The 27,173-nt window shown below is 46.2% G+C and overlaps 1 long non-coding RNA gene across 2 annotated transcripts in view; it reads left to right on the forward strand.

Annotated features, from left to right (window-relative positions):
- LOC146822590 (uncharacterized) overlaps nt 1–27,173 on the forward strand; it is a 282,910-nt gene that overhangs the window by 34,145 nt on the left and 221,592 nt on the right. The window contains exons 2-3 of one of the 2 annotated variants that reach the window (XR_014961804.1): nt 3,138–3,231; nt 8,446–10,612. This is a non-coding gene — a long non-coding RNA (uncharacterized LOC146822590). Of the gene's footprint in view, nt 1–3,137; nt 3,232–8,445; nt 10,613–27,173 lie in introns of those variants that run through there. The other variant, XR_014961805.1, reaches the window with a different exon arrangement.

Consider the following 27,173-nt stretch of genomic DNA (forward strand, 5'->3'; position numbering starts at 1 on the left):
GGCGGGCAGACAGGCAGGAGAACGCAAAGGGCTGAAACTGACTAGAAAAAAATACAGGCACAAAAGTCAGACAAAAGCTGCTAACACGGGAGGAAAATGCAGTTCAAACAAGCACAAATGCTAGACAAAACAAGCACAAAAGTCAGACAAAAGCTGCTAACACGGGAGGAAAATGCAGAAACTGACTAGAAAAAATACAGGCACAAAAGTCAGACAAAAGCTGCTAACACGGGAGGAAAATGCAGTTCAAACAAGCACAAATGCTAGACAAAACAAGCAAAAACAGACGCCAGCGGCGTCAGCCGGCAGCGAGGCAGGCAGCGAGGCAGAGGGAAAGGCGAGGGGGCACACACAGCAGCTGGTGGCCGTGCGGCGCGGGGGTGTCCCACAAGTGGGTCACACTCACCTGCGTCGCACGGTCGCCATATAAGGCCAAGTGCGCGGGTGGGCGGGGCAGCTGGGAGGCGGGAGCGGGGAGGGAACAGAAAGGAAAAAGGGGCGTGGTCAGCGGTGGTGGCGGGAAGCGGGGAGCGGGGAGGGAAGGCGGAGGGCGGCGAGGTAGGCGGGCAGACAGGCAGGAGAACGCAAAGGGCTGAAACTGACTAGAAAAAAATACAGGCACAAAAGTCAGACAAAAGCTGCTAACACGGGAGGAAAATGCAGTTCAAACAAGCACAAATGCTAGACAAAACAAGCACAAAAGTCAGACAAAAGCTGCTAACACGGGAGGAAAATGCAGAAACTGACTAGAAAAAATACAGGCACAAAAGTCAGACAAAAGCTGCTAACACGGGAGGAAAATGCAGTTCAAACAAGCACAAATGCTAGACAAAACAAGCAAAAACAGACGCCAGCGGCGTCAGCCGGCAGCGAGGCAGGCAGCGAGGCAGAGGGCAAGGCGAGGGGGCACACACAGCAGCTGGTGGCCGTGCGGCGCGGGGGTGTCCCACAAGTGGGTCACACTCACCTGCGTCGCACGGTCGCCATATAAGGCCAAGTGCGCGGGTGGGCGGGGCAGCTGGGAGGCGGGAGCGGGGAGGGAACAGAAAGGAAAAAGGGGCGTGGTCAGCGGTGGTGGCGGGAAGCGGGGAGGGAAGGCGGAGGGCGGCGAGGTAGGCGGGCAGACAGGCAGGAGAACGCAAAGGGCTGAAACTGACTAGAAAAAAATACAGGCACAAAAGTCAGACAAAAGCTGCTAACACGGGAGGAAAATGCAGTTCAAAAAAGCACAAATGCTAGACAAAACAAGCACAAAAGTCAGACAAAAGCTGCTAACACGGGAGGAAAATGCAGAAACTGACTAGAAAAAATACAGGCACAAAAGTCAGACAAAAGCTGCTAACACGGGAGGAAAATGCAGTTCAAACAAGCACAAATGCTAGACAAAACAAGCAAAAACAGACGCCAGCGGCGTCAGCCGGCAGCGAGGCAGGCAGCGAGGCAGAGGGCAAGGCGAGGGGGCACACACAGCAGCTGGTGGCCGTGCGGCGCAGGGCTGTTTGCATCTGAATAGATGCCCCTGCTCCTGACGCTGCAGCCCCTCCGCTCAGTCACCTTCAAGCACCTCTTAACAGCTCATCAAGGGCTGAAGGTGTGAGGGTTGCCATCCCGCTGTGCTTCTCCAATGCTGCTGGGATCTGAGCTTTGGTGCTGCATCAGAGTTTGTTACACCTGACCTCAGCAGCATCGGAGTCAAGAAGGGAGGTGGGTGGAAGCTGTGCCGGCTTTAGGGTGGTGCGATCGGCGCCCGGTTAAAATTACAGACAAATGGCGTCCGTTAAAGAATCCTTCACGGACAACGGACAGACGGCCAAAATTACGGACTGTCCGTGAAATTTATGGACGGTTGGTCACCCTAAGTGGCGCCGGTGCCTCACCCTGTTGTGCTCCTTGCCGCGCTGCTCAGCCACCTCACAGAAGCTCCGATCTGCACGGAGACTCGATATCGCCACCACGCCTGCCAGGACAATGCTTCCTGAGAGTGGGCATGCCGAAAATCCTCCCTGCCGTCCTCTGTGCTGTTCTCTGTACTGCGCTACACGGTCACCTCGTGGGGGGCTTCGACCAGCCCTGTACTGGATATCCTTGAAGGTAGGAGGGAGGGGGGAGAGTATTTAGGGATTACTGTTTCTGGTTCATTTCCATGCTGTAACACGCCCAGAGAGCACAAGAGCTCCCGACCGGGCCAGCTGCCATGTTCTTACCGGGAGTGCCTTACTGTTGTAGCACCAGGGATCAGAAAATCTTCTCTTTAAAGAGAATAACTAGGGCCTGATTCACAAAGGTAAATTTAACCCAAAAGCCTAAACTTATACCAAAAGTCTACGTTTGCAACTTTCATTAAAGGTAAGTTTGAAGTAGTACCTTTACGTCTGCAGTGGTTGGAATCTGCACACTCGGGCGGAGTATGTGTAGTTGTCACTACTGTATAGAGAAACTATAAGAAGTTGCATGGCCTTCAACCCTACCTAGTGTAACACAGAATACAACCCTATGGCAGCAGTTGGCAACTGCAGTTAGTGTATTAGGGGAGGACATCTGGACTGCCACAGGCCACAGACATTAAGAATAAGTGGCATAATGAGAAGAGGCGGGTGAAGGAGAAGTTGACCTGGATAGAGGTGGCCAGAGCTCTACCTGGTGGACAAACTAGAGCCTGCCTCTGACTCGCCTCACTTGGGATGGATGTCCTCTCCGCCATGCACCCCCACCTGCTCAATGGGCTGCCTGTGACTGACAACCTTAATGTGGCACTAGGGAATATAAAATGAATTAAACAATGATTTAAAATTATAAATGTGTACAATACACTGCAGATGTGACTATGGAGATCACTTCAAGTTTGCGCAACTATTTATTGTGAGTTAGACTCTCATGTGTCTCATTTTTGTCTAGTGCACTACAAGTCCCAGAATACTTTGTAATGGAAATGGCAACTTTCAGTTTCTCATTCACAAACAGTAGCCCATCACTACTGGTGATTTCATTTTACACTGGTAAAGGGCACTAGAACATGTGCCTGATTTAGTAACCATCACTATTGTCTTGTAATTTCAATTGAGTACATATGTGAATTGTACATAATCATCATTTGTTGGTATTGTCTGCTGACTCTTCATTTTTATTGCCACATACAGCCAGAGTAGAATCGCCCACTGGAGCAGAGGTCTTTGCACTTGCAGGGAGGCAACGTCATGGGGCCCATTCATCCCATACCCCCAGCACCAACTGGTACGTAAATTTGGCCAGAAGGAGGTCCCATCTACTACATTGTGGTCAGAGAATCCATCAATAGTCTCAAACCTGTGAACTGAAGTAGGAAATGTGGTTCCTTACATGTGTAAACAAGAATGTAAACTAAATACACTCATAGCATTCTAGGCCCTGTGACCGTAGCCAGAAAAATACAGCTCACAGCGATCTCTGCTCCATGGACTGGTGTGATATCTGGTCAGGCACCATACACTGGCAGATGGTAAACTCTGGTAAGTAAGTACACTTAATAATGCCTTCGCAAAATGCTCTTCAATAATGGAAGATTATGTCAGCAGTATGTGGTGTGTGTGTCACTCATCTCCATATTCTCAGAAATATACTAAATAATCCACATTTGTAAAGCGTGAACAATCACCCGTAAGGGTCTCTAGGCGCTGGGGGCCGTCGGGAAGATTAAGCAAGCTATTGCCCAGACTCACATGGTGCTGGGCTGACCTGCCGCCGGGGTTCGAACCATGATCCCCAGATACCGGAGTCAGTCGCCCTGGCCGCGGCGCCACACCTCTTCCACAGAAATGGCTCATAAGAGTATACTACTTCATAACATGTTGGCTTAGGAAAAGATGACTCTACATTTATGTTAAATTAAAACAGTATGTACCAAATTGCTTATATTGTCTCTTCTAAAGAGGAGTAGCCACAACTGAGTTGAAAGACTATAACATGGACACTCACAAACATTTGCCCATGGGCAGAAATGTATGGTCACTGATGTTGCTGAAGCCCGTACTGATTCCAGGAGGGCAGCGGTTGGTGTTTGGGGTGGGGTTGGCAGTAAGATGTATGTAGGCAAAGCAAACCATATACATCTGGTGGCTGAACTGCACAATGTGAAACCAGAAAATCTGTGGATTATCCCAGTTTCTCCACTTAATTAAATTATGGGGGATAGTTACAATAAAATATGGGAGCACAGTGTTACTCCAAAATTGGTAACGCTGCGCTCTGACATTTTTTGAATGCAAGGATGTGCCGTATTTACAAAAATACAGTGCACTCCTCTGTTTCCCCTACCGCTAAAAAAGCTGCCTAGCGCCAGTGAAGGCACCCTTGGGCCATTTTGTAAGAGTGCCTGCGCTGCAAGGATGCTTGTTTCTTTATAGGTGATTTGCTGTTTCAATTTGTGCTGCTTCTTCCTCGAGGACCGCAGAGACAACATCACTCATTTCATTCAATCGCGTTTTGCACAGTGTTATTGCATTGCGCACACACAATCCTTTGGATTCTTGCCTTGAGAAAGCCCTCGGCCAGCTGGCAAATGAGCGAAACACGTGTTGGCTGTCTTTCTGTTGCTTTTTATGAGGTTACAAGGTGTAACAAAGAAAAAAGAAGAAAAAATAAAATAATAAAGAAACTTATGACTAAGGATTTTACCTTCCTCAAGTGATTTCAGGATTAAGGGTATAAACCTCCACCATCTACCTATATATACAAGAATAACATTGGTTCAATAAATATATTGAACAATGTCTCATTGTATATTCTCTGTATACTTCTCTGAGAACAACAGTGTACGAGTGACTGAGCGAAAGGTTTCTAGATCTGTTACCATGATCCCTGAGGGGTCAGGGATGTCATGTTCAGTGGTTACGAGAAACCATTCGCTCCTTATTTGGGTTTGGGGGGCTTGCGGTGGCACTTGAGCTAGCTGATCTCTAGACCAACATATACTGCGGAGGTGCATGGAATCAGTCAAGGCACCTCACCCAAAGTTTTTGTTGTCCACAAACGTGCAGATCCTATTGATTAGAGGGAACGCGCCGACATGGTGCTGCCAACGTTGATTGGATTCTTATTTTATGGTTTGGCTGAGTAGTCGTACCTTCTCAGAGACTCCTACTCACCTCCAAACTGGAGATGTCTATGATGGTAGGGAATTCCGCCTCAGCTGAGTAGTTATACCCTTTGTATTGGCTGTAGGTTATTCAAGCTTGAGGGATATACTTCCCAAAATGTTGCTACCCAATGATCATAATTCATTTACTCTTTTCCTTTTCTTCCAAACATTTTAAATTATGACTGAAGAAGAAGAAGGAGCACTAAATATCACAGAGAACTGCAGACATGCATTTATTTTGAAATTATTAAATTTTGGTCTCCCGATTACAGGTGGAGATGTTACCTTTGTGGTTGAGGCACACAAAGCATTTAAGACAGAGGTGTATTGAATTCCCAGCTGCAAATGCTCAAACACAATTATTTCAAACTTACATTGGTGATAAAGATTCAGTGGCATGTGTACAGTATACAGAGATTTAGTAAAAATATACAGGAATCTCATCATAGTGCGAACACTAACAGTAAATCCTGTTTGCACTGCTCAAGCTGCACAACCACAATTGGCTACTGCTGGTATCAGGCCACAAACACTGAATGTTATGGGAAATATTCCCAGCAGTCGGGAGCACATTTCTTTCTGGATAGTACAAAATAGGAGCCAGCTTAAAGCACTGTTTCCCCATATGGGCCTGCAGGAAAAACACAGAATGCTGACTATTTGCTTGCCGATGGCTCCCCCGGTGGAAGACTGCTCAATTTGGAGTACAGTCTTCTCTGCTGTTTACATCAGAACATATAGTACCCCTTCTCTGGCTGTTTTATCTGAGGTACTGAAGCAGTTTCAGAATGAGTAAGGCGCAGCACCAGCCCTGGACTTAGGGATGAAACTGATCTGAAACATTCTTACACCAAGGAGTGGGCTTTAGCGCAAGCTCCAGTGTTATACCGCAATCATGTAAGTTGGGATGATGAGTCACCTCATCATGAGATCCTGTTGAAATCAACTCCTCAACCCCAAAGACAATATCCAATTAAACATGAAGCTAAAAAACAAGTTAGGGAAATCCTACTTGAATATCAGGGTGTCATAGAAAATTGCACCTCATCAATGAATAATCCCTTGTTTCCCGCAATGAAACCGGACATTTCATACCATCTAGAATTGGATTACAGACATCTGAACACATCTACTCGCACATTCGCAGTACAAAAGGCCCACTGTGCCACACTAATGAATAACAAAGTGCAGAAAAAATACAAAACAACACTAGATATCTCAAATGGATTTTTCTTCCAAAATATAGTGCCTGGAAGCAGATATTTGACAGCATTTTTAGCGCTAGGCACACAGAGGCAATCCTGTATATTACCTCAGGGGTATAAGAATAGCCCTGTGTTTTTTATGAGGATATCTGACGGATGATGAATTAATGGAACACTTGAACAGAGTGGACCATATAGTTATGGAGTTTGCTCACATGGGCTACAAATTTAATTTCAAATAATCAAAAATTGCCTATCTCCATGTCCTATTTTTAGGATACAAATTGTCAAGTGAAGGCAACAGCCTAGCGACCCATTTTTTTAAAAACAAATGTGTGTTGCTCCAACCTCCAACAACTCTAAAAAGACTACAATCCATTTTAGGGTTTAAAAATGTTGGTAGAACATACATTTTGGATGATGCAGATGTGTAATACTACTTTACGACTTAATAAGACCAGACTTTTCAAGCACACATTGGACACAGGAACACACATAACTTTTTCATTCCATACAAGCTGATATGATAGCTTCCAAACATTTAAATACACGTGTAAATGCCACAAATCTGGTGATCCACGTAGTCGGTGGACCATCTGGGTACACCTATACCATGTTCAACAAAGGTGATACAGTACCAATAGCATACAAATCACATTTATACACAAACTCTGACATTTGTTTTGCTCCTACTAAGAAAATTCTCACAGCAGTACAAACTGCTGTTGTGAGAGAGAGCACTAGCTCAGGGTAAACACAGAATTGTTGTAACCCCAGTGCCAAGCCAAGAGGCCGTCACCAAAGCAAGCATTCCAAATGCTAAAGTCTTACATTCACGATGGATATAATGGACTAACTCTCTCAATGCAACATATGTGGACTACAAGTTTGACTCTACATTACAAACACAAGTCTTTTTGCAGTATGAACAGGAATATCTTCTGCCGAATGAAATAATGCCTCTCAGTCATATAATGAATGCCTTCACTGCTAGGGTCAAAATGGATTTTGAGATTTTAAGGGTTGCACAATAAAGCGCAAGATGCTTTGGGAACAAGTGGCAAAGCTGAAAGATTGCTTGTCAAGGGCTCATGTAATACACACCTTGAGTTATCAATGAGTTACTGTTCACAATGAAGGAAATCCCATGGCTTATGAAGCCGCTAAGGCAAATGTACTGTTGCAGTTGCTGCAATCACTCGTTCTAGGACGAGGATAGACAGAGACGTCGTGGTGGCTGTCGATACAACATGCAACGATACACACCTGCCAAAAGGCTTCTCACTCAAGTACTCCTATAACATAGATGCACAGAACATGCCATATGCTCACATTCCAGGAGTGGGGGATAGAGTCATACCTAACACTGATCGCAGACTAGGGTTAATACTAGCTGCCCATGAGGGTCTGAGTACAGCACACACAGGGATTACAGCTACATTTTCATTATTGCAGAAGCACTATTGGTGGCCTGGTCTTACTAAACAGACCAAGGGATTTGCCCTCAAATGTGACATCTGCCAGCAGATGAAGGGCTCCATCGTAGCGTGTCCACCACAGACATCCTAATGATTTAAACAAACCTCTAGTTTGTGTCTATTTGGACCACTAAGGCCCTCTACATACTGACAGCTTACAAGTACATCTTGGTGGTAGTGGATTCATGTTCTAGATTCCTGTGGGTATGGCCGCTGTGGTCGGCTGATGCCTGAACTGTTATCAAAGACTTGCAAGTCTTCATCGGGACACAGGCAATTGGCACACTACATTCCGACCAGGGTCCGGCGTTTATGTCTCTTGCTTACAAAGAGGCCATTGAACGTTTTGGTGTGGACTTGTGGTACTCCTCCCTCTATAATCCTGAGGGAAATTTGGTAGTCGAGAGGAAAAACCGTGACTTAAAGCACTCTTTTAACAGCAAGGGTACTAAGCTCAGGTCGCAGTTGGGTCCATCCCCTATATGGGTTCCAGAGGACACTTAACAATATGTCAAGAACGTCCCTTGGTGGTCATACTCCATATGAAATCTTGTTCGGGGTGATAATGTTGGTCCCAGACCTAGAAAATGTTGGCACAGTGGAGGCAGTCACACCGTTTGACATCTGTGAACGTTTGCTTGTTTTACAGGAACTAAATGAATTTCAGGCCGAACAAAGCAACAACCAAGTAAACTTCACCACCATTGGGGAAGTAAAGGTTGTGCCGGCAAGAACCGATTGGGTCCTGAAGATTAGGGACCTGGTCATGGAGACGATGGTGGACACAAAAGAGTTTGGACCATAATACAGAGCGCCTGTACCTATTCTGGGTGTCGAAGGTATCAGAACTGTACTTCTTCCACCCTTTGCCAGTTGAAGAGACAAACGGTTTGTCTCCATTGATCTGATCAAACCACATTATGTGGTCGATTCTCAACAGTAAGCCACATGGGCTCATGGGGACCACAGGATGTAAGATTTGATAACTAAAGAAGATTCCTCTCTCCAACAAGAAACATTAAATAACAATTAAGTATTTCTTCTCCCTGTTGCAAGAACACATTTACAATCAACTAGTTCAGAAACGCAAATATCAATTCGACAATGAGACAACAATACAATTTATGTCAGTAAGCCACAGATTGAGTCATTTCCCGGTTCTACAAAACCTGCTGAGCTGCCAAAAATAGATAGAACGACATCTGGCTACTTTTTGGACTACGACGACTGCTCATCGGATTCACCTGGACCTGAGACTCCACTGCTGCCGCCTCTCCCTTTCAATCTTCAAGTGTGTGCTCTCTATCTTTGGCTGAAAAAGACATACTTTGTTACTGCTTGGTTGCACCCTTGAATTAAAATTGGATTACTATTCCTAATCCTCTGGATTTGTTTGATAACTGTCTTTTTCTTGCTTCTGAAAGGACATTATCTCCCGGAACGCTCTGCGGTACAGCTGGTGAACTTGGTATTGAAACCACATGCATCATCGTACCGTGAACAAAGAGCTCTGTCTCTGGTGAACATTAAAGAGGTTCCAGTTCCGGCAGAAATAGTGTGTTGGGTATCGTATGATATGTATGGCCCTAGTGAACTTTTGCAATTTCATATTTGTTAAGCATTTTTTTAAATTATATACTCGCTCGTACTATTTCTGATTATTGGGGCATTGATACCGTGCATAATTTGCTGAAAGATCTAAAGCAATCAATTGTATTTTCTTCTGATAAATTGTATGATGGTACATCTAATTACAGTGATACGTTCTGTTATCAACATTATGGTCACCACTTTCTACATAAAGGAAGTTTCCCAAGTGCCATTTATAATTACACCCAATGGGAACACATCACTAAAAGGTAGTTCAAAAACATTTGCACAGAAGTTTGCTTATTTTTCTGGTTTGACACATCAGACCCAGGCTCATATTTTTACAGGCTTGCACCTAATCTGCAAAGTAAAATATGCTAACAAACCCCAAGCTGATATACTCTGCTTCTTTTCTTTCTCAGCTCTCTGTACAGGGTTTCGACTTTTGGAAAGACACAATAGATACAAAGTCTGTTTGGGGGACAAAAGATTGGCAGATTCAATGAACTGAGGCATCATATCACATCTAATGATTTTTCAGAACAAAACTGTGCCACAAAAATCATGTTTTGGAATAGCCAAGATAAAAGACTTGAATACATCGTGAAGTCCCACATTTGTAGTTTTTGAAAAATACACTACTTTGCACGCTATAATGAGGATACACTATATGCAGTGCTATGTAACGGCTCCTACAATTCATCAGACTATAATTGGTAAAGATGGTTGGCTTGGGCTTTAGACACTAATGGATGTCATTCCAGATTCCTGGGTAACACCAAAGGGTTTAAGATCAAAAGACCTCACCAATGTTGTGTACAATCTGAACACTCGTGGTGGTGACATCATGCAGTGTTGAGAAGCTATGCATTGACTGGCTAAAGACCTCAACACTGTCTCGGGTGAAACTTGTCCCTTCTGTCAGATGATCTGGATCTCAGGGATTTCTTGTTAGGTCCCCGGAACCCATGTTAAAAGTGCTTCTTATATTCCATATACAATGAACTATGAAAGGTTTCTCAACAGGAAGCTGCTGAGAGGCTTCGTGAAATTGATAAGATTAATCTAGAATAGGCTTTGGCAGTGGTTGACAATGGCATTGTTAGGTTTGAAAACCCCATTCTCGTTAGACACTTGTTCCATGTTATACTAGGTTAGCAGGGTGGGGCTAAATTAGACACCATTCGTACCCATGTTATGCAACCCATTAAGTTATCCCTGCAATGTGCGAGCCTTAGTTAGCGAGTGTGACTCCATTTTGTATTTGGTAATCTCTATTAGGCTGTGTCTGAACTAGGCCTCATTATTCGTATTGCTTGCCTTAGCAGAAGACTGTTTTTAGTAATTATTTTCTTTTCTGTTCAAGGCCGCCCTCTGACTTACTAATGAATAGGCAATTCTGCCTTTGCATACCTATCCGTGTGTGTAGTTCTGCTCCCACGTTAGGAGAGGCTGAGACCCAGCACGACAACCTTGAAAGAGTGATAGCGTGTACACATCTAGCAGGTGGTAGCCCATCCTTCTGTGCCTCCTTTGTTCATGCTCGGCCTAAGCTGGTAACTTTCCACTGTGGGCGTGGTTGGCAGTTCTTGAGACAAATGGTTATGCATTGCAGACTATTGGGGGGCCAGTCCCTCGGCAGACATCTTAGAGAGCAGGTCAGATTGGACTCCTATGCAGAGTATTGCTAATAAACAACTGTTTGCATTCTCTACTGTCTGACCGACTCTACATTTTGGTAGAAGGCGAGTGGGAGGTTGTAGATAACCCAGGTGGCCCCTAAGGGCAACTTCCTTGCATTTGCCCCTGAACAGGGACCCTGCAAGGTGATCCGACTCACACGTAATCGGGTTGCAGGGTCGGGGTTGCGTCTGGTCGGTCGGGTAGATCTCTTGGCTGCCCCGCCTGTCTGATCAGGCAACTCCTCGTCTAGTGGTCACCAGCTGGGGTCCTGAGAAGGTGAGACCTTGGATTTGACCGTTTGGTCCGAAGAGTCGGGAGTGAAGAATAACCTTGCTCGACCTGAGTGCACCAGGTGAGGGATTTGAATTCTTGGAAAATGTGACGCCATGGTTGAAGGACCCAAGCCTATGGGCTGTGTCCGGTACGTTCTACTGTCTGTCTTGTCTTGATCTGGTTTGCGGACCCTTTAAAGACACAGAGTGTTTACGAGCAGTCTACCAGGCCAACTGGAAATTTGGCCCATTCTTGAAAAGGTCTGGGAGTGTTTGCGATCAATCTGCCAGGCCAACTGGAAATTCGGTCTATTCTTGAAAAGGTCTGGGGCTGAAGCCTGTCTTCTTGTCTTGGAACAGTCTTTGGACTGACTTGTCTTGGTGCAGTCTGCAGACTGTGGGGTGTGGCTTTTGGACTGCTTTTGATTTGGTTTTTGGACAGTTTTGTTGGTTGATGTTGTATTTGTCCATTGGGGACAGTGCATGTGTATTATATTAAGATGCCTTGTTTAAGTAAGTTGGGGTGTTTTGGATGTCAGTGTTGTTCAACTGAGGCTCGATTGGAAGAGAGGCAGCCTGCGCCTCCAGAGGGTACCCCAAAGTATGATGTATATCTCAAGCATGGCATTGGCCCTATTATGTTTAGCACATTGTGGAATAAATATACGATTGACAATGCTGACTTACAGTGGCCACATACTGGCACATTTGATGAGCAGAAGTTGAATTATTTGCAGGATAAATTGTTCACCAAAAGAGCAGGCAGTCGATGTTTGATTCTCTTAGGGTATGGCAGAAGGACACAAAACAACGATGGATACGAGCAGAGAAACAAGCTCGGAGGGGACAGATGCAAACGATAACGCAGAGAAAAGATTGTGAAAGGCATAGAGTGTGCAGATAGGAAGTTTCTATTACAGAGTGATAAATGTTATGTTGCTATAGAGGAAGGTGATGATTTTGTTGAGGAGTTACTAGATTCTCGACCCCCACCACCTTATGCCCCTGAACGGATATACCCAATGATCCCAACATCTCAGTCTTCGGCCTCTGGTTCTGCTATTCCTAGTCTTTCTGTCTCCAGCTACCCAGCCCCTCCTGTCTTTTCCTCACCTTCGCAAGTTACAGGGGCGGGCGCCGTCAGCTCTCCTATTCTGTCTCATGGCTCCGTAATCTGTGGCTACGCCTTCTCATACTCCTACAACACAGTCCTTGTTTGCGATGGTACCTGTTTCTTCATCTGCTCTTTCCCCTTTGAGTGTGTTACCTGAGGCATTGCAAAATTCCGAGACACCTGTACGTGAAGTGCATGAAGCGAATTGGGCAGCGGCACGTGACCCCATGGAGAAAGTGTTGGTGCGCTCTGCTGTGGGTGATGAGGAAAAGAAAATGGTGGCTGACCAGGCTGCACAATGGGCCCGGAACCCGATATATAGTGTGGAAGATTTGTGGAGTGTGATGAAAGATTATGAGCCGTTTATACAGTAACATGCTCTTAAGCATATGTCGGCTATGCTGATAGGATTGTGGGAACAATGTTTCAAGGGTTTTGCACCTCAGATCATCTATGACATTCGGGATAGGGTATATGCTACAGGTATGACCCCCAATGAGATTTTCAGTAATGTGACGACATTGGTGGGTTATCGAAGTAGATTACTTCAGAAGGTCCAGACGACAGTGTCACAGTTCCCCATGAGGGAAATTCATCTCATTTACCACCCCGAAATACCAGAGTTGTGAGATGGGACTGATATTGTTACTCGCCCACTAGTGGCGGCCCATTTTCAGGAACAGTGTATTTACATGCCTTGGAAAAGGAGTGAGGTAATATCTCGAAAGGGTCAGTTGCCGGAACCTCGTAAAAATCCAACTGCGCATTATAAAGAATTGACGGAGGCAGCCTCCTCCACAGTGATGACATTAGCTGATATAAAGTTGTTTTTAGGCCTATTGGTACCGGTAGATATATGGAGACAGGTGCATATGCAAGATCATGTAGTGAAATTGGGTGGAACATGAGATGAGATCAGGGCATGAGATAAGGAGCGTAAGCTCGGCGAAAAGCCGAAGGCAGAGCTATTAGCCTTGCCTGGGCGTATTATCACCTACATGTATTCCCTTATCCCGCTGAGACGGGTGGATTGGGACAAGTTTACTGCGTGCCGTCAGAAGAAGGATGAAAGTGTGTCTGATTTCTTTACCACGTTTGAAGGGGTGTTCCTGGATTTTAGTGGTCAAGATCTGTCACAGGAGGGCGGTGTTCGTTTGTTCGTTAAGAGGTTTGTTACTAATCTGCTTTCCGTGATTGCGACTGGGTTGCAGGCTTCGTAAAGTATTTTATTTATTTATTTAGTGTTTTATAGAGCGCAAACTTGACCCGTTAGGGTATCAGAGCGCTTTACAGGAGTCATAGAGTTATAGAATACATACAGTGCTGGAAATATAATGGATAGAAGGACACGTATGTACAGTTTATATTTACAATTACAGAAGACAGGTCCCCAGGTATCTTGGGGGAGGACAAAGCCAGAAGTTAGACAAGGTCTCAGTGGTGGTTGATGGCAGAAGTTAAGTGAGGAATTTACCCATAAGGAAGGTTTTGGCTTCCTTATTGAAGCGTGCCAGAGAAGGGATTCTTCTAATGGCGGGTGGGAGATAGTTCCCTATTCTTGGGGCGGCCCCGGAGAAGGCTCGTTTGTATGTTTTTTTTCCCGAAAACGTACAGGTTGGAGCAGGAGGTCTATAGCGGACCGGGAGATTCTGCTTCCTCCAGATATCAAAAGTTTCTGTGCAAGATATGCAGGGGAGTTTGCGTATAGAGCCTTGTGCGTGATGCATGCCAGTTCTGGCCTCGAGAGGAAGTCAGTTCAGAGCTTTCAGGTGTGGAGAAATGAGGTCGAACTTCCTTGTGCCTGTAAGTGGTCTGGTGGTCACGTTGAGGCAGGCTTTCAAAGGTGCCAGGGAGGTCATGGGTAACCCAGAGAGGGTGGAACAGGCATGTTCCAGTCTAGAGATTACAAGTGCTTGGACTGCCATTTGTAGGTCAGGAGCGCGAGGAAGGGTTTCAGTATCCTTAGGTAGCTCAGGTGGAACCTCGCTGATTTAGCCATCGAGTTGATGTGATCGCTCATGTTTAGATTGCAGTCCAAGGTTATTCCCAGAGATTTGGCTGATTCCACGATGGTCGGTGGGCAGTTTAAGGCTGTGATAGCCTTTATCCATAACTGAAGCTCAGGGTTGGTTTTTGTAGGGGAAATTAGGAGAAATTCTGTTTTCTTTGCGTTGAGTTTAAGTTAATTGGAGGCAAGCCATTGGACAGTCAGTTTCAGGGCCTCATTCAGGGAGATAATCTCCTCGCGAGAAGAGGCTTTAATGTAGATCTGGGTATCGTCAGCTTACATATGGTAGGAGATATTCGCGGTGCGCAGAACATCGGTAAGCGGTTCTAGGTAAAGGTTGAAGAGGGTTGGGGACAGGGTTGATCCTTGAGGGACTCCGACCGTGACCGGAGAGGGAGCAGACAAGTTACCATTAATTAGGAATCTCTGTGATCGGTTTTGTAGGAAGGATCTAAACCATTCTAGAACAGAGCCATCCAATCCCATCCTGAGTTTGAGGCGTTCAAGTAGTTTTTCATGGTTGACCGTGTCAAAGGCTGAGGATAGGTCTAGGAGGATTAGGAGAAAGGTTTTGCCATGGTACAGGGCTTGGAGGGCATCATCAACGATGTGGAGCATGGTGGTTTCAGTGCTGTGCCCAGGTCTAAACCCGGATTGGAAGTAATCTAGTAGGTGGAAGTTGTTGATGTGTTGATTTAGCTGTTGTTGCACACACTTCTCCAACACTTTGGCTAAGAGAGGGATCTTAGAGATAGGTCTGAAGTTGTCGGGGGAGGCTGAATCCAGCAATGGCTTTTTCAAAATGGGGAGGACTTTGCCGGCTTTTAAAGAATCGGGAATCGATCCCTGCCAGAGAGAGGCATTCATTATTGCAGTCCAGCTAGGAATAATTGATTGGGCGGTGGCAGCTAGGCAGTTGGAGGAGATCGGGTCATTAAAATGGTTATTAGGGTTTAAGGTGGATAGGATTTTTGAGACTGAGTCTTCTTCATAGAATTTGAAGTCGGTCCAGTGTGCTTGATTTTTAGGTAAAGCCAGAGGGGGCGGAGTGGATGGAGGAGATAGGTCATGAAGGGGTTGAGAGTATGTGGCCGAACTGAGTTCTTTTTCTAAGGCTGTGATTTTGTCAGCGAAGAAAGAGGAGAATTCCTTGGATGAGATTAGAGACTTGGGGGTTTCTTTTGATGTTTTGGCCAGTTTATTGCATTGGTGAGCTTGTGGGGCCTGTTCATGGCGTTCCTCAGTTCAGAACTGAAGAATTCTTTTTTGGAGTTGAGGATGTTCTTGTTATAGGCATTTCTGGCCTGGCGGAGTAGTTTTAGATGAGCGGCAGAGGGGTGTTGTCTCCAGATTCTTTCGGCTTGCCGGAGGATCTCCTTTCCTTGATGAGGGATCTGTTGAACCAAGGGTTTCTGTCTTTAATTTGGGTTCTTTTTAGTTTTAGTGGGGATAGATCATCCAAAATGTTCGATATAGTCGTAGAATAGTGATCATTGAGGTCACTGACCGTAGTGGTGTGGGGGGGGGGGGGGTCAGATTTGCAGCCACCTCATTCCCATCAGTAATTTTAAGTAGCGCAACCAGTAGCTCTCTTCTGATGTCTTAATCCACTGGCTCCTATTATGCGACCCCAATCTAGACACAGTGTACCCCTGTTCTACCTCCCAGTTTAGAAGAGTTCAGATCATAGTTTTCAAGTATAGCATCAAGTCACCTACTGGGATAGTGGTGAGAGCCTATGCCCGGGCTTCGGTACGGCCACAGACCATCTCTCATGGACACATGCTCTATACCCATGGACTTTCTCACACCAGTGATGCTACCTAAGGAATTGATGGATGGGTTATAATATTTGACCATGCTATAATGCACACCATGGTGTACAAGTAGCATGTTGTTTATTTCTGTGATCACGCATTCATATGTACTGTATTATACAATGAAATGCTAATAAAAAAGATTTACAAAAAAACAAACAATAATTTTAAGTATGGCACAGTACTTTGAGCATAGAGAGAATGAGGACAAAGAGAAGGTGGAGGAAAAGTAAAAAGAGCTGAAGACGAGGTTGTTGATGCAGCAAGTGACAAGGGGGACTGAAAGAGGTAGAGATTCGGGTTCGGCCCAACGGGGGTCTCTGTCTGACAGGAACAGACTGGGTGTGCCGTAGGGTATAACGAAAAAAGGAGGGGCATTGGCGAAGTGAGTGTCCGGAATTGATGCAGAAAGTTGAGGCCCTGAGAGGTAGGGGTTTTAGAGGATGTGGTAGAGGAAGAGGAGGCCGAGGGGAGGTGCAGTCTGAAAATACATCGTACGCTCATCAGAACAAGAACTATTTCGACGAAGCCCAAGGAAGGCAGTATTATCATGACGACTATGACATGGACGAAGTGACAGGGATGTCCCACAGCTAGGACAGCCCCGGGCAGGGTGAGGGACCAGTTCCAGTGCCTGTAGATCAGCGCGGACCCTATGTCACTGCGGATCTGCAAGGTATGCCTGAGAAATTTTTAATTGATACGGGGGCTATGAATAGCTGTTTCCCTTTCACTGGTCCCCGGGGCAGCTCTGTATGGCCTAAATAATGTTTTGGTTGGTTTCTCAGGCATGCCAGTTGTTAGCCCCATTTCCAAGCCTCTTGCTCTGACTATTGGTCCCTTTACGGTAGATTCACCATTTCTATTAACAACGAATTGTGGAGAGAATTTGATGGGACTGGATTTGTTGAAGAGATTCCACCCCACCATCTTTTGTTCCCCAGATGGTGTTTACATGTCCGTTGGGCCACAAGTGGCTCGTTCAAAACAATGCTTTGTTAAAGATGCGTCCCTCCCCACTGAATTCAAAGAGGTGCCCCGTAGCTTGTGGGCAGCAGGAGATACGGATGTGGGGTTACTCCAGATCTCGTCCAGTTTCTATTAAGATCAAGGATAACGCTCTATTGCCTCATGTTCCTCAGCATAAGATTTCACAGGCAGGAGAACAGGCCTTATTGCGAATAATACAAGATCTGGTTAAGTCTGGTGTAGTTGAGGAGACAGCGGCAAATTCTTTTCTGTGATCGATTAGAAGAATGCTTTCGTTAGTATTTCGATCCATAAAGATAGCAGATATCTGTTTGGATTCACCCTAACTGGCAGGAGCTTTAGATTCTGTTGTGCTCCTCAAGGCTATTCAGAAAGCCCTAGTATCTATAGTCAAACTTTAAAACCCCAATTGGATTCTTTGGTACTTCTCACTGGTAATGCGCTTTTGCAGTACGTTGATGACCTCCTTGTGGCCTCTGATACTGAAGATGGCTTGAAAGATGCCACTGTTAAACTGCTGTTGCATTTGGCGCACCATGGCCATAAGGTGTCCCTTTTCAAAAATGAACATTGTCGACAGGAGGTCACCTACTTAGGTCACCTACTGTCGAAGGAGGGTGGCAGACTAATACCTGAACGCATAGCTGCTATATGCCTGTTCCTAAGAGCCAACGTGAAGTAAGTGCATTTATAGGTATTACTTCGTATTGTCAAAATTGGATTCCCAATTATTCCCTACTAACGAAACCCCTCCTTTACCTGACTACCAAAGAAGTGCATGAACTTCATAGGTTGTACTTCCTGAGGCGGAAGCCGGGAAGCGTCTTTTTTAATACTTTTGAACTGTATTGCGTGATACTCCATCCTCATTGCATGCATTCTGTGCATTGTATTTTGTTTTAAAATTACATTTGTGTTGCTTCAGCTACTGCCCTACCTGCATCTTGTGCCCGCCCCGCCTCCATCGCTCGTTGCTTCCCCATTCCCGTCGCGCTTTCGCCGGCGGCTGGGCTTGCACCGACCAGCGGGGCCGCCATCTTGTGTGAGGGGGCTAACTCGCGCTCTAGTCCTTTGAGCCTGCTGAGCATAAAACTCCGATGTCAGCGCAAGCGCGCAGCGGACGCGCGCAGCGGGCGCGCCGGCAGCGCGCCGAAGGCGCGCTTAAGGCAAGCCCGTCTGCGCCCGTCCGCGACCGACCGGGGCAGGGGCCAGGACCCGCTGTTCAGCATTTTAAATACTCCTCAAGCGAATTATGCACTCTCCGCTATCCTTGGCCCATTAAGCCACGACTAAAGCAAGAGCTTCTTTCTTGTGGAATCCTGTCCTCCGGTTCTCTCTTACCTCTTCCATTGCCTAGCACAGACCCTTCTGTTCCCCTCCCTACCACTCCTAACCCCCCCCACCCTAACAAACAGCTGTTGAATTTTTATTATCTAAACACGCGATCCCTCCCTAAACACCAATCAGAAATCTTCTACTTGCTTGACACCCTAAAACCTGACGTACTCCTTCTTTCCGAAACATGGCTTACGGATGATTCTCTCCCAGATATCTTGGCAGCCATCCCCACAGGTTACTACATATTGCAGACCAACAGACCTGCCGGGCGCCACGGCGGTGGTGTGGCTGCAATCATCCACCATCAGCTACAGTTTACCACCTTAAATATCACTGCTATTCCTTCCGTCGAGGCACTCATTATTAAACTTGATTCCTCCTCAGCTTCTTTGACTTGTGCCTTATTCTATCGGCCCCCCCTTCCTATGCCCTCTTTTCCTCAGTTAGCTGGAGATCTCATTTCTCACCTCATAATAAATAATCCCAATCTTCTGATAATAGGCGACTTTAACTATTGGCCCTCTGACCCTAATGAGACTTCTTTCTCCCGAGAATTCACTGACCTCCTCGGGGGCCTCAACTGTACCCAGCACATCCACACTGCTACTCATATCAAAGGACACCTCCTCGACCAGTTATGGACAGTCAATATACCCATTTTCTCCCTAGCTATCTCCCCCTGTCCCTGGTCGGACCATTATTCCATTCAATTCTCCTTAGATTTGCCTTGTTTAGCCAAATCCTCCACCCCGGATAAAATTTTAACCAGGAACTGGAGTCGCGTTAACAAAGAGAAGTTCTGTTCCTTACTTTCTACCTCCCTGCCTAAGGTGACGGACTGTCTCAAGGACCAAGAAACTGCTATTCATAACTGGCTTTGCGCTGCCAGCAATATCGTCGCCCCCTGCAAGTTCTCCATAGCTAAGCGTCCTCATGACGCTCAGCGGTGGTTCACAGAAGATCTTAAATCTAAGAAACTCTCTCTCAGACAGGCAGAACGCAGGTGGAGACGTAACTATTCTTCTACCACCAAAGATACTTTCACTAAGCTGCTAGCTGACTATAAAAAAGCCATCTTCGCAGCTAAATCTGACTACTTCTCAAATAAAATCACTAACTCATCAACAAAAACCAAAGACATTTTCTCCATTGTCAACGAACTATCCTTACCTGACAGGGTGACCCTTAAACCAGCACCTACCCAGGCCCTTTGCGATGCCCTTAATAATTTCTTTACCCAGAAAATCATCACTATTAAGCAAAGCATTCCTCTGACCCCCGTTCGTTCGGCTTTGGGGATCTCACCCAAAAACACTCAGTCTCTCAATCTAATCCCTCCGATCTCCAAGGAAAATTTCTTCTCATTGTTAAAGAAGGTCAGCTCGGGTTCCCCTCTGGACCCCTGTCCCCCTTCTTTTCTTCGAGAAGCGTTTCTCTCTTGCCCTGACCTTCCGCTTGCATTTCTCAATAACTCTTTAGAAACAGGGGTTGTCCCTGCCTCTTTTAAAGTCGCAGAGGTCTTACCCATTCTGAAGAAGCCTCAGGCAGATCCTACCAACCTAAGTAATTATCGCCCCATCTCTCTCCTCCCCTACCTGAGTAAGATTTTGGAGGCTCATGTCACACAATGCCTCAGTTCCTTCATCGAACGGTCATTCTTTCTTGATCCCCATCAGGCCGGATTCAGGCCTGCACATTCCACCGAGCAGGTCATACTTGCCGTGATGAACGAGCTCCGTAGGGGTGCGGACCACAATCTCTCCCAAGCCCTTGTTCTTTTAGATCTATCGGCCGCCTTTGACACGGTCGATCATAACCTTCTGATCGACCGTGTCCGTGATGCTGGCATTCAGGGCACGGCCCTAAAATGGATTTCTTCCTTTTTAGGAGACCGTTCGCAGGCTGTTCGTTTGGCCACCTTTTCTGCCATGAAGACCCCTTTAACCTGTGGTGTCCCACAGGGTTCGTCTCTCTCACCCCTACTTTTTAACCTATACATGGTCCCTCTTATCCACTCGCTCCGCAATTTTGAAGTGGTTTGCTTCAACTATGCAGACGACCTTCAACTGGTCTTCAATATTAACTCCTCTACTGCCTCCATTTCCAGCTTTCAAGCTACTCTATGCTTTATCAGGGATTGGATGAATATCAGCCAACTCAAGCTCAACCCTGATAAGACCGAGCTTGTTTTGACCGGCCCTTCAAATCCCTGGAACAACAATTTCTGGCACCCCACGCTAGGAAATCCCCCTTTACCTTCTAAATCGGTCAAAAGCCTTGGAGTGATCATCAGCTGCGATCTGTCCATGAAGCCCCAGATTGGAGCAGTTACATCTTCATGCTTCTTTCACTTACGCAGAATCCGTAAGATTGCCAGATTTCTTACCTCTGAGGCCCTTACTGTAGTTCTCTTGGCCCTGGTCATCTCACGGATAGACTATGCCAACTCCCTTTATGTTGGCATCCCCCTCTATCAACTTCACCGACTCCAGTTGGTCCAGAATCAGGCTGCCCGCCTCATCACTCACCAACCACGTACCCAACACGTCCGTCCTCTGCTGAAACGTCTTCATTGGCTCCCGGTTGACAAACGTTGTCTGTTTAAACTGGGTTGCACCATCTTCAAAACCCTTACCTGCAAGGCGCCTGCTTTCATTTCTTCTCTAATTTCTCGCTACTCTCCCACCCGTGCACTCCGTTCGTTACACTCCAACTTTCTCACCCCCTCTCGTTTCAAGAGGAAAAAACACGGCGGACTTTCTTTTTCTTTTCTGGCACCGCAGATGTGGAACTCCCTTCCCTCGGACCTCAGACTTGAAACCTCCCTGCCGCATTTCAGATCTCTCCTCAAGACCTTTCTTTTTGTCCAAGCTTACCAGTAACCTCCTGACCTAGTACACCTTCGCCATAGCGCCATGAAACCTCTGGGTGTACGTGCGCTTTAGAAATAATTTTAACATAACATAACATAACATAACATGAACCCCTCCCTTGGACACCTGCATGCCAGCAAGCTTTTGAGCAAGTAAAGGTTGCGCTTTGTTCTGCTCCTGTGCTTGGTACGCCTGATTACCAGCCTTTTGTGCTTTATGTACATGAGGCGGATGGTTGCACGCTTTCTGTTTTAACACAGGGTTTTGGTAGTAAGCAAAGACCCTGCGCTTATTTTTTTGCCATTCTGTATAACGTCGTCAGAGCCCTCCCGAGCTGCCCAAGAGCTGCCGGGCGGTGGCAGTTTCTATCAGACAATCGTCAGGGCTCGTTCTTGATACTGATCTCACAGTAATGGTACCTCATGCTGTGGATATGCTGTTGAATAAGACAAAGACACAGCACCTTACTAGTGCGCTTCTGACTGGATATGAACTAAAATTGTTTGCTCCACACATTACCATCAAAAGATGTGCCACTCTGAACCCAGCCACGTTACTACCCCTCCCTTCGACGACTAATGACGCGGATGCACACGATTGTGTGTATAGAATGGAAGAGGAGACAAAAGGACGGGTAGACCCGACTGATGTTCCCCTACCTGACCTAGGCCTGGGCGGTGAACTTCGCTCCGTTTGCGGTGTTTTCTGCACTCCGCAGAGCTCATGGAGTGCAGAAAACTCCGCTTCGCGATGTGCAGCAGAGTTCTTTCTCCGCTCGCGATCGAGGAACGTTGTTCGGGCCGGACAGCGGGATACCAGCTTTCAGGGGGTACGCTGCGATCAGCGAGATGTACGCAGCAGTTCGAGTCGAAAATGCGGGGAAAACGGTCCGTTTTCCATGGTGATCTCACGGCGGTGAAGTCCACTGGTCCTGGGACTTCGTTCAGTGGGCAAGCTCACTCACAAGCCCTTGGAGATCTCTCAGCACAAGTCAAATAAAAGTTCCTTGAGTCTTTTCCTCTTCTTCAGCAGCAAGGCAACCACTGCAGGCCAATCCCCCAGGTCAGGGACAGTACTCCTCCATGCAGCTTTTCCAGTTCCTTCAGGTCGGACAGAGGTTTCTTCTTGGCAGGACAGGATCTAGTTTCTTAGGAGCAGGGCTCCTACATTTATACCACAAATCTTTTGTTCTCTCAGGCCAGGGGGGCCCTTGCCTAGTTCAGTCCAGTTCTGGAGCACTTTGTTGATGTGATGCAGGCTTCTTCTTTCAGGGTGCAGGGCAGAGCCATCAGACGCTCCACAGGGGGCGGAGCCAGCATTGTGGTGGCAGAGCACAGCCCTATTCAGAGTGCAGGTGTACTCCTCCCACCTATCTATCTGTCAATCTTCCTATTCACCACCAGGCTACCTAGCCCTGCCCATCTGGGTTTCCCCAGCCCTGTCACTCACACAAGCCAGACAGCAGATACACATCACGCAGAGGCGGGCTGAAATGGTTAGGCAAGCAAAGGCCAACTTTCTAAAAGTGGCATTTGCAAACGCAGAATATTAAAATAAACCTTACTAAAAGATGTACCTTATTATTCTGAGTTTAGGCATACTAAACTCGATTTTCTACCATGTTCCCTGGGTCTGTTAGGATCATAGGATGTAACAATCTTAACAGCCCATTCTGGCCTATGAGAACAGGGTAGCCTTACAATAGTGAAAAACGAAAATGGCTGTAATTCACTATTAGGACATGCCACACACATCAGGGCTTGTCCTACCTTATGCTACAATGCACCCTGCCCTTGGGCCTACCATAGGGGTGACTAACATGAAGTTAAGGGAAGGTTTAGGGACTGGCAAGTGGGTGCACTTGCCAGTCAGCATGTCAGTACCAGACTGCATGCAGGTTCTGCAATGACAGACCTAGACATATTTTACCAGGCCGCTTCTGTGGGTGGCACAACCAGTGCTACGAGCCCACCAGCGGCATTTGTATTTACACTCCCTGGCACTCCTGGTGCACTTTACTGGGGTCTGATAGTAAACCAAATAAGCCAATCATGGAATCCAACCAACATATACATTTTACATAGGGAGCACTTGCACTGTGGCACTGGTTGGCAGTGGCACAGTGCTCTGAGCGGCCAACACCATAAAAACACATGAGGCACAGTGACAAAAAAGTGGAAGGGAGACTCACGCCAAGGTGCCAGGTCTAACAGGCAGGACAGTACAGGGCGTTTGGATGAGGATGGGTGTTGGACTGATAAGTCTGAGAAACAGCGATGGATGTTACCTAATGCCTATGTGCTCCCTGTGGTTACCATGGCCCATGGCCCAGCCCACATTAGCACCAAGGAAATATGCAAGGTGATGGACCCAGTGTGGCAGAACGACAACATTTCCAAAGTAGCAACTCATCTAGTGAAACACTGTATAATTTGCATGACACATAATCCTGGGAAAGGTACTCCTACACCCTCAGGTAACTTTGCACCGCCTTCCTTACCTTTCGAGGTTTTCCAGATGGATATCATCGAAATGGAACGAGTTAACAATTTGAAATATGTGCTGGTAGTGATTTGTACATTCAGTAAATGGATTGAGGCTCCTCCTCGCTACTAGAACAGCTGTGAAAGTCGACGACCGGAAGAACTGGGTGCATGGTACTTACTGCAAGAAGGTCCCACTCCCACTTCCCTAAGACAAGTGCATGCTCGACGGCATTTCTGACCAAGAGGGGGTGAGGGTGCCCTGCTTTATCCCCTTCTCTGATGGCCGGATGGCCGGTTGAGGTGGGCGCAGACAGAAGCAGAGAACGATGTGGCCTTGCTTGAGGCTGTCCCTCCGGAGATAAGGGCAGCCTCGGCATCTTCCCCATCTGATTTACAGGCACCTGCATCTCAATGCCCTTCTGAGCCTGAATTACTTGCCATTTTTGTTGACGAAGAACTGCCTGGAGTTGCCAGACATAACCTGCGGCCCCGACAGAAGGACAGTGCACCAGAGGGACAGTCCAAGAGTTAGGAAGGACTTGAGATCAGGGTGTAGGTGCTATGTCTAAGGTGCCTGTGTCGGATTAGGGTGAGCTATACTGGTGCACTGCCCTAGACACTGGACAGGATCGTGGAGACTACTTGTCCAGGAGGGAGGGTGCCCTATCCTGACAGAAGAAGAAGGATTTGTCTTCAGCAAGGGCTGCGATTATGCGGCCCCCACAAGGGAGTGCTTCATAGCACCGTCGTTGATGAACAATAGGAGCCTACCAGCGAGGCTCTAGACGGACGCTGGGTGACTGTGCCCCTCTGGTCTGTTGTATTCTTGTGGCTCCAGTCGGTAAAGCTCTTCACATGTACCCATTTAGCCGTGCTGCCATGGGGGATCAACAGCCCCTAGCGGAAACCCCACCAGGACAGGGTAGTCCTGTGTGGTCTAGCTGGTTTACTAGGAGTAAGATAGTAGTAGTATTCCTTCTCATAGTAATGTTAATACTGTTATGGAAGGTGCTAGAGAGGTTGAACATAGCGTTAATTCCTACTGTGAAATCCCTTCTGAAAGGGCACACAAACCTACTTAATACAGGTGCGAAATATAGAACACAGATTTTATTTGACAAGACTTAGGTTTGGCACCCTTTACTATTTAATAGCATTCCCCAAACAGGAAAAGTGGTGCCATAAACTTCCGAATTGCCCGTGTGACGGAAAGTCCCCCCAATCTACGTTGCACTTTTTACTTTTTTGTAGTTTTTATATGGATATCTGGAAATCCATTGTAAAACCTCTGTTTTTATCTAAAATGCTTTTTTATAATAAACATGCTTTTAATTTTGTATGTAGCCTGGAAAACTAGAAAATCACGAATGCAGTTATTTTGTATATACAACTGGCACTAAGGAGAAGAAAGGTCTATGCACATCTGGACGCACTGTTGTATGAAAAACCAGATGACTGCACGTAGTTGTGGTACACATAATAGCACTTTGCACTTTATATATTTGTATGACAAAGGCAATCCTGTTTGCTCTCCATTGTGTATGAAGATATGGAGACAGAATTTGTCTTATACACTTGAACACCTTCCATTTTATGTACCTGAATGCTTTTGAAACGTTGATTGTACCACTTGATTGTGTATTTTCTTGCTATTGGTCAGATTGCATTTTTGCACTTTTTGTATTGTATCTCGACTTACTGTATGACTATGAAATGTTGATTTTATCTTTTGATTGTATATTTTAGGTTTTTTAAATTGCAATTGTAACTGTTTCCTCTGAATAGAATGCTTTTATGGTGGTATTATTTACACTGAATAAAGCTGAATTGACTTGACTTGATAATACTGTTTGGGGTAGTATGGTATTTAGAAGAACAGAATCCTGTAAACACTTTGATAGGGACTACCCCGGCTCCACCTGAGGACCTGTTTGTTATGTTACCCCTGCATAAAGAGAGACATAGACAGACAATTGTTGAGAATGCCTTCCTGCAAATGCTTCATCAGGTACACAATACCACTAATGCCACGAACTGCTAGGTGTGTGGGTTACTCCCCTCAGTTGTGAACAAGAATGATTTACTGGTGTCTTTACCCCTGTCAAACTTAAGTAGCTGTGAGGCAGGGTTCCATTTGCTTTCCATGGTGTATATTCATTACCATGCTGATGCTATGAATATGATAATGTCTGATTATGAAGCAGTGTTGGAGTATATAGTAGTACACCAGGGGTATACATCTGGGACAGATGGAAAGGAGGGTTCCTTACATCCAGAAGCTTGTAGGAATGTTTATGAAGGTAATAAGAATGCCACCTGGCTACAAAATGAAATGCTGGATTTTCAGGGATTCAATGTTACCGAATACTTTAAATGTTTCCATGAACAAAATGTAACCAAAGATAAAGCCATGCCCGTCCCCGTAATTTATACAGCAGCTAGTTTCTGTGTTGAAGGTTCTGGGAACATTCCAGTGGGACAGGGCAGTTGCAACTACACATATCAATTAAACACTACTAATAACCCACTTTTGCTCACCCCCCCAAATGTATATCTTGTTTGTGAGGAGCAGGCTAACACATGGCTCCCCAGGGGATGGTCTGGCCGGTGTTATGTGTCTTTCCTTTTACCTCCCGTTTACATTTCACCGTCCAACTATCACAAAGACCATATGCTGCAGCGGAGGAGTGTATACTTGTCCCGGGTGAGAAGAGTTATTGATACAGCAGATATCGATCAAACTGATACTACCCTACAGCAATTCACTGATGCCATGAAGGGTATTGTGCGTTTTTGGGGACCTATGTATAATAGTGATAGCATTCGTCGTCTCACCAGGGTTGTGGAAGGAGTTATCAACACTACAGCAGGCATATTCACTAACATCACGGCTGAGCTCCAGGCTACCAGGCTTGTTGCTCTTCAAAAGTGGATGGTTTTAGACGTCATCCTTGCCGATAGGGGTGGAGCTTGTGGCGTCATCGGCAGCAGCTGCTGCGTCTATATCCCAGACCATGCCCCTAATGTATATTCAGCTATCCAGAAGCTACATAGGCTTGCTTCTGATATTCATCAGGACATTCATTCATGGCCCTTGACAGGGTGGTTCTGGGGTCTGATATCATCCTGGGGTTGGACAATACTTCTTTTTCTAGTAGCTATCTCAGGTGTCATCTTCACATGCTGTTTATGTGTCAATTGCCTTC

This window comes from Triturus cristatus, chromosome 5_2, assembly GCF_964204655.1.
Source record: "Triturus cristatus chromosome 5_2, aTriCri1.1, whole genome shotgun sequence".
Taxonomy (NCBI): Eukaryota; Metazoa; Chordata; class Amphibia; order Caudata; family Salamandridae; genus Triturus; species Triturus cristatus.